This window comes from Peromyscus californicus, unplaced genomic scaffold, assembly GCF_007827085.1.
Source record: "Peromyscus californicus insignis strain IS unplaced genomic scaffold, ASM782708v3 Scaffold_5__1_contigs__length_169319896, whole genome shotgun sequence".
NCBI classification, from domain to species: domain Eukaryota; kingdom Metazoa; phylum Chordata; class Mammalia; order Rodentia; family Cricetidae; genus Peromyscus; species Peromyscus californicus.
In genome coordinates this window covers 103,173,514-103,181,892 of record NW_026294573.1, presented here as the reverse complement: position 1 = coordinate 103,181,892, position 8,379 = coordinate 103,173,514, and positions in this window count along the sequence as shown.

Genomic DNA, 8,379 nt, shown 5'->3' with positions numbered 1-8,379 from the left:
ATACCTACATAGAAATACATATACACATAACTAAAAATAATAAAAACAAATACATTTTTAAAGATAGCAAAAGCTGTAAGGAAACATGAGAGTAAGACCATCACCTCATCCCAGAACATTGGCCCACCACAGCAAGCCAGAGAACCGGGAGGCTGGGTGGCACAGGGCAGCTCTGGACTGACCCCAACTAGTCGTTGGTTTTTCCCTGGAGCCACACCCTGATGCCAGCTTGTCTCCAGGAGACGCCATCTTCCTGCCTATACATCCTGGTCCTCTTGCTTTCCCTAAGGTCATATCATGGGCATGACCCTGTCCTTACTCCAGTTATACCTATAAACACCCCCACTGAAGACCTGGTTCAACGAGGAGTAAGGAAGTTTGACTCGTCAGCACATGCCAGCGTCAGAGTCCACCCTGGACCCACACTTAATGGTTTTCAGACATCCCTTTGCTGCTTCTGTTTACTAGTGTACTAAAACCACATTTATTTATTTATTTACTTATTTATTTGAGACAGGATCTCACTGTGAAATCCTTGCTAGCCTGGAACTTCCAGAGATCCACCTGCCTCTGCCTCCTGGATGCTAAGATTTTGTTTTTGTTTTTAAGGCTAGAAATACTGTGCTACGGATTTGGCCATGTTACTCCACCACCACCCACCCAGAAACTCATAGTAGAGTTTAGTCCTCATTGTGAGGTAGGAAAGGTATGGAAAAACCCTAGCCACCGTGGTTACAGGTGATGCCACTGGGGTGTGGTTAGACGTGGATAGGGTGTTGTGGTTTGAATCTAAAAGCCCCCCCCCACTACTCATGATTTGAGTGCTTGAGTCTTTGCTGGTGGCCTTAATTTGGGAGGTTCTGGGAACTTTGGGAGGTGGGGCCTAACCGGAAGAAGTGGGTCACTGTGGAGGGGTGCTTGGAGGCAGATTGTTCTTGGATTCTTCCGGCTCTCTGCTTTGAGTCTGTTGGGAAGAGGCCTGCTGTGTTCTGCTGTACCTCCCTGCAGTGAAGGACCGAACCCTCTGAAACCATGAATAAGGATAAATAGTCCATCTGGGTTATTCCGCCAGATGTTTGGTTATAGCGATGAGAAAGTAATACACAGGCCAGCCAGAGGTTGGATACTGGTGACTTCATGAGAAGAGACCACGGGACACACTCATACATGTATGTTCATGCTCCTGTCTCTCGTCACATGATGCCTGAGCCACCCCAGGACTCTGAGGACAAAAAGGTTATCACCAGATTCTGTCCCTCAGCTTCGGACCAGAACTGTGAGGCAAAGTAGCCCTCTTATCTTTATAACTTACCTTCTTGTCTTTATGACTTGCCCTCTGTGTCATTAGGAGAAGTGAGAGCAGTGTGTGCTTACAGATAAGCAAAAGGAGATAGTAAAAACCCTGCCCCGTCCCAATGTCAGGGAAAGCCCTTCTTAATGTCGTGAAGTCTATCACTTCCTGTACATGTATTTTTCATTTTTACAGGGAAGGGGTCAGGCTGTAGGAATTCTTTTTAAGTTATTATAATTCTAAAACCTTTCTGTTCTATTAAGTATAGGTCTGCAGTATCATTTGCGACAGCCACATGGTTGTCCAGGAGGTGCAGAAATGTAGCTAACCACCTCCCCTTATTGGACATTCAGGTATTCCTGACGTGTTAATTTTGTTCTGCTGAACAATATGCAAGTTCTGACGTTCAACTCTTGACCTGAGAAATGGCTAACAACACATCGGAGATTGTTCTTGAGACTACTCTTCGCATAATGTTTGTATGTTTCTAGGATTGTAGTCCCATAAACAGACTGGGAAGTGAACAGGAGGCACCTGCTCTTAAGTAGACCCACACTGCCATGCACTGACCTTTTGGTGTGTATTGAAAATGGATCCAGATAGAAGGATAAACCTGTCTTTAGGGCTGGCTGTTATGTGCTGGGTTTGGTGACATTCTGGATGCTTTTCTCACTAGGAGTGAGTGGTACAGGCGAGGAGTCACCCATATTCTGGAGCACAGTCAGCAGGCATTTCATAGAGGAACAATGGTATTTTGCTTTGGAGATATTGGTCAATTGGCAAAGGATGGGCCATTTTGAACCAACTTCAATTTCCACCAGGCTTTCGAATTTCTGACAGAGTTTAAGAACCCCTGGGCTTAGAGATCCAAACCTTTTTGGCTTTTTTGTTTTGTTTTTTTGAGACAGGGTTTCTCTGTGTAGTTTTGGTGCCTGTCCTGGATCTTGCTCTGTAGACCAGGCTGGCCTTGGACTCACAGAGATCTGCTTGGTTCTGCCTCCCGAGTGCTGGGATTAAAGGCGTGGGCCATCATTGCCTGGCCAAATCCCTTTTAAGGACAGGCAAATCTGTAACATTATTGCCCTTTCTGCTTCCTGAGATGAGGGTTCTCCCTTCCTTTCTTCCTTCCTTCTTTCCTTCCTTCCTTCCTTCCTTCCTCCCTCCCTCCCTCCCTCCCTCCCTCCCTCCCTCCTTTCTTTCTTTTTTGGACTCACAGTCATGACCATGTTTAGAGTGTTTAAAAATGTAACCTGGCCTTGAAGGTGGACCAAGCTGGGCTTTTGGAAGGAGGTTCTGATGGATTCCGAGGCAGCAGACCTTTTGAATCACTGAAGCGTGCTGGCTGAATTTTAAAAATAATTGTCCTTTTTAATGATGTAAAACATGTCATCAAAATTAAAAAATAAACACTCTTTATTACTTCCCAGTCCTTTCCTCCTCCTTCCCAGGGCCAGATGGGGATTGCTTGGATATTTCTGGCGTATTTCACATATTTAATAATGCCCTTGGAGGTTCTTTCAGACATGATGAAAATATGGGATTGAACTCTGCCTATAGACGCTACTCACAGGAATGTGTGTGTGTGTGTGTGTGTGTGTGTGTGTGTGTGTGTGTGTGTGTGTGTGTTACTGAAGTGGGAGCATATTATTTTAGAAGCAGCTGGGACTTCAGGTCAAAAGGCTTGTACTTTTTATATTGAGCAACAAAGGAAATTGTTTCTCCTCCCCACCCCCCTGCCCAGCGCCTTTTGGGGAGTGGGGGAGGTGGGAGTCAAGCCAAGTGCAGCTTCCTCAACAGCTCAGCGCTGGTTACCTCTCCAGAGCTGCTGCGAATGCAAGAAAATAATTAAAGCTTTAATTTATTTATACATCTTCTCTGCAGATATTATAGATCCAGCAACTGCCACTTGCTAATTGATGTGCGGAGCCCGGGCTTGAGCGGGTGGCAGCTCTGAGGGCCGAGCGCGGGGTCCGCTAGGCCGCCGCCCCGCCCCGGAGGGGCCCGGGACCCCCCGAGGCGAGGGACCCCCAGCCGGGCTGTCACCCCCGCGGCGGGAACAATGGCTGGCGGCCGCCGCACCTGGGTGATGGGCACCTCGGAGCCGCCGCGGGACTGAGGACCTGACAGGCGCGCGCTGCCTCCTTAATAGACTGCGAGCCAGTGCTCCGGGAGAAGTCGGCGGCGGTCCCCGAGGAGCCATCATCAGGCGAGTGGTCCCCGGAGCAGGATTTATTAGCAGACAGGATGGGGAAGTTGATTAGCCTCAGCGGCTGAACGGACATCCTGTCAGCCGGGTCTCTTAATCCAATCACTTACCTGTCGGGGCGCGTGGCCGCTCGCCCCGCAGCCGCCTCCTGCCCTCCGCAGCGCTCAGCGGGATCGGGGCACCCGCCTGCAGCCGCCCGGCTGCTGCCTGGGACCGGGGGCACCCAGGCCAAGTCCCCCAAGGTCCCGTGCTGGGCTCTCTTGCTGTGCATGCAGCCTCCACGTTATTCAGTCCTAGGACCCTCTCCTGAGCAGAAACTCACCCTTGGTGGCTCCCTGTTTCCCACTCAGCCAGACGCCCCTTGTGGTCTGGTGTCATTTGACCCAGCTCTGTCCTGTGTTGGTGCCTGGCTTTAAGGCAGCTGTTCTCAACCTGGGACCCCTTTATAGTCGTATATTATTTACATTACGATTCATAGCAGTAGCCAAGTCACAGCTATGAAGCAGCAACAAAAATAATTTTATGGTTGGGGGTCACCACAGCATGGGGAACTGTGTTAAAGGGTCACAGCGCTAGGAAGGTTGAGATCCACTGCTTAAGCATCTGCTCCGTGCAAACCAATGCCTTCCTTTCTCCTGAACTTCTGTTACAGGCTCAATCTAGAATGGCTGCTCCTCTTTCTTTAAAACTTTTTTAATTTTACAATATTTTTGATCACATTCTTTTCCCCATCCCTCCCTCCATCCAACTTCCTGTTCTTTCTCTTTCTTAAAAAAACAAAAACTAAATAAAACAAACAAAAGGAGTGTGTGTGTACTCTTCACAACAAAAAAGACTGCGAAATCTGGTTTGTGTTGAGCACAAGACCTGCACACAAGCTCTTTTTTTTTAAGTCACGTTTTCTGGTTGGAGAGCTGGCTCACAAGCCCCAGGCTCCTTGGCAGCATCTCCCCTCCCTCCACGGTCCTGAGTTCAGATAAGGAAGGTGCCCCATCCTCCCTCTATTCCTGTCATGCTCTGTACCCTTGGCCTGGTGACCTCATCTGGGACTCCAGCTTCTGTGACGACATGTTCCTTAAAGGACTGTCCAGAGGACACAGAAGGGCTGGAGAGCTACAGGATGCCTGGACAGAGACTCTGGTCCTTCCCTCTGCAGGGTCACGTAGTATGGCGTTGTTCTTTTCAGCAGACTAAGTTCACTAGAACAGGAGCTTACTTTTCATCGTCTTTTCCTTCCACGCCCCTACCCTAGTACCAAGGACAAGTACCTGCACAGATAGCATGGCTGAGAGTTGGTTAAGTGAATGGGCCATGCTGTGCACCAACTGGCAAATCATCTCTTTGAGTGACTTGCAAGGCCCTGTCTGCGGCTGATGTGAGCACTGAAGAAGCCAGAGAGTGAGGGGCAGACCCTCATCTGCTTTCGAGTGGCAGACATTGAGAGGTGTGTTCTCCTCAGCTCTTGTCAAGAGTTTAGGAATTCAGGCCCTATTGATTTGCTGCATCTTCAAAGCCATCAATCATCATTAAGAAACAAGACCTGAGCCCTAGGATGGGGTGGCTGGCACTAGGTAATAGAGGATTTTACACGCGCACACACACACACACACGGAGAGAGAGGGAGGGAGGGAGGGAGAGAGACAGATGACAGACACAGAGACAGAGAAAGAGATAAACACACATACACACACATATATGCAGAGGGAGAGGGAGGGAGGGAGGGAGAGAGAGAGAGAGAGAGAGAGAGAGAGAGAGAGAGAGAGAGAGAGAGCGCACAGAACACCTAGGTGACTAAGAGGGAAGAATCCAGAGGACTTGCAGAAACCAAACACAACAGAACACATGTTAAATTTGACTTCCTGGCCACAGGCTTTTGTGGTTGACTTGGGAAATGTGGGTTCTGAACTCTCTCACCCTGGGCCCTGCTATCTCCCACTGATTCCACCTTTTCCTGCCCACACTCATCAGCCTTGCCTGGGTGAATGTCAAGGTCACTGGTCTCTACTAGTTCAGGCCATCTTTATTTCTCTTAAAAAAACAAACAAGCAAACAAACAAAACCACTAACAGAATAATATTCGTCAGGCTACCGCTTTCTCCTGCCTTGTTCCTCAGATGTTTCTTGCGATGCCTGGTTAGTGTGTGTGTGTGTGTGTGTGTGTGTGTGTGTGTGTGAGCATAGCAAGGAGGTGGAAATTCAACCTCGGTTTCTTCACCCATCAAATGGGGATGATATTTAGCCTACCATCATGGGGGGAGCAATTTAAGATTAAAGCTAAGGTAATTGATAGAAATGTGCCTTTCAAAGCATAGAATGATACAGAACCACACAAAATTATTATCATGAAATTATGCCTAAAATAGGGATTACTCTCTTGGGTCCTGGGAAGCTGAGGTGACTTACCTGTCTTCAGTGAGCACATTGGCTGCCAGGACCCCAGGCAGAAGGAAACTGGGACCTGAGCAGGCATCGGTAAAGTGCTAGAAGAGCAGTCTTCGTGGAGGAGGGAGCAGAGTGTGGCATCTTGAAGAGACTTGAGTTGGAATAGTTGAAAAGAGTCACAGGCACAGAGGACCGTGAGCAGGATGCCTGCAATGGGAAGGTGGATGGTGTGGTGCTGGTGGGAATGATGGGGGAGGGTCCTTGGGAGCCCAGTGGGTAGATCCTTGTAAACCCCACTAAGTACAGTTCTGAACTCAGACCCGCTGGGGCTCTCAGCAGAGCAGGGCCCGGGTCTGAGATACATTCTGGAAATGGTGGGAAGGTAGCAGGTTCTAAGATGAGGGGTCACAAGTGCCTGTGAACCCGCAAAGAGGACTTTTCCAAACCCCAGTGCCTCAGTCTCTTCCCTCTCGGTGCCAGTGGAGGGACTGACTGCTTGGGTGGACTTTGCCTTGAGAGCTGCCATGGGGTCAGATGCTGTACTTGAGTGAGAACTGGCTTGGATTGCGGCTCCTCTACTAACCAGTCGCGCATCCCAGAGGAGGGATGATGCAATGTCAAATGGAGACAGTGGTCATGGTGGTAAGATTTGCACGGCCAAGCACTGCCCTCGGTAATCTCACTTCATCCTCACGATTCAACTGAGTAAGGAGAATGCTCTTCTGCATAGGGGAAACTGAGGCCCATGCTGTTTTCCCTCTGCCAGGTACAATGTCCCTTTCGTGTGTGTGTGTGTGTGTGTGTGTGTGTGTGTGTGTGTGTGTGTGTGTGTGTTTGGGAATTGTTTGCTGCATTCTAGAGTTACACAGACATCACCTCACCGTTAACACAGAGCTTTGAAGTAGTGTGGTTTCCTATTCTTTCTTTCTTTCTTTCTTTTTCTTTCTTTCTTTCTTTCTTTCTTTCTTTCTTTCTTTCTTTCTTTCTTTCTTTCTTTCTTTCTTTCTTTCTTTTTTTTGAGACAGAATTTCTCTGTGTAGTTTTGGTACCTGTCCTGGATCTTGCTCTGTAGACCAGGCTGGCCTTGAACTCACAGAGATCCGCCTGGCTCTGTCTCCCGAGTGCTGGGATTAAAGGCATGTGCCACCACTGCCCTGCTAGTAGTGTGGTTTTCTAGACAAGCTGAGCAGACTCACAGGCCAGCCAGTCAGGAAGGGCCTAGCTGGATCTTGGCCCCCTTGACTGCCGACTGCCGACTCTCTCGACCACCGCATGGGATGCCCTAGTGGAGGGGTTAAGGCTGGAAGTCACAGCAGCTGTCTGGTTTCGGTAGATGAGATGGGAGCAAGCACCCAGGTTTTCCTTCCCAGTGGGGTTCTTAGCAAGAGTGGGGTAACTGGATTTCAGAAAAACTGCAGATTCCCCTGAATTTTCTGTCTGGCAGATGTGCTGAGCCCTGCCTGTCAGTCATACCAACCACAACAAGGAAGGTGTGGAGCCGGCACTTGGAAGTCTCTACACAGATCCTGTCTCACCCTCCCACCCACTTACCTCTCTCATTTGGGGTGTGAGCCGGGGCCTCACTATGTATCTCAGACTGGCCTTGACTTTATGGCTCTCCTGTGGCAGCTTCCCGAGTGCCGGGGTCACAGGTGTCCCTTGCCATCCCTCACCTCCACCTGTCTCCTTTGTTTCCAGTCTTGCTCTAGGCGTTGATGTTAGGCTTGCCATGCCCCTCCCAGGACCGGATGGAAGGGCTTTCAGGCCATACTGCCCCCCATGTCACTGCAGCTCTGACTCTCCATCCCTCCCCAAAATACACTCTCGAGTCTCTGGGTCTCCTAGAGGCAGGGGTTCTTTCCTGGGCTGGGTTAGAAGTGACTCTCACTGGGGACGGGAAGAGGGAAGAGGACTCTAATCTTCCATCCTGTGGGCACCCCTTTGGGTGGGCAGAGGTGGACCAGGACATGGCCCCAATGAGAATAATGAGTTTTCTCAGATGAGAATTCCACTGCAGAGGAGGCTCCTCTGGTTTCCAGTTCCACAATTTTAAGCTGCAGGCTAGGGTTTGAGCTGTGGAGATAAAGCAAGGAGCTGGGACCCACTAGGATTTTCCTGCTGTCACCGATCTGTGACTGAGGCACAGTGATCAGGGGCCAGCACCTGACTCTCCTGCGGTGCAGAAGTGGCCTCTCGTGAGTCTGGAAATGCTTGGCGTCTGTGACAAAGCTCCTCTGAGCCGCCGCCTGGACTTCCTTGTGATCCTGTCCACCCTGGACTTCAACCTCTGTCCCCTACTCTCTAAGAGATGTCAGAAGAGGGGCAGGTGATTCCTCAGGGGAGGGGTGGACAAGGCTGTGCAGTCATGTGACACTGGCTGGCTGTGCTCCGTGGGAAGGAGGGAGATGCTGGGTGACGGTCTGGGAGCTAGGACAGGGTTTGCGTTATCTCTAGCCCAGGCACAGAGTAGGTGCTCAGGAAATGGGTTGTCAAACCAGAG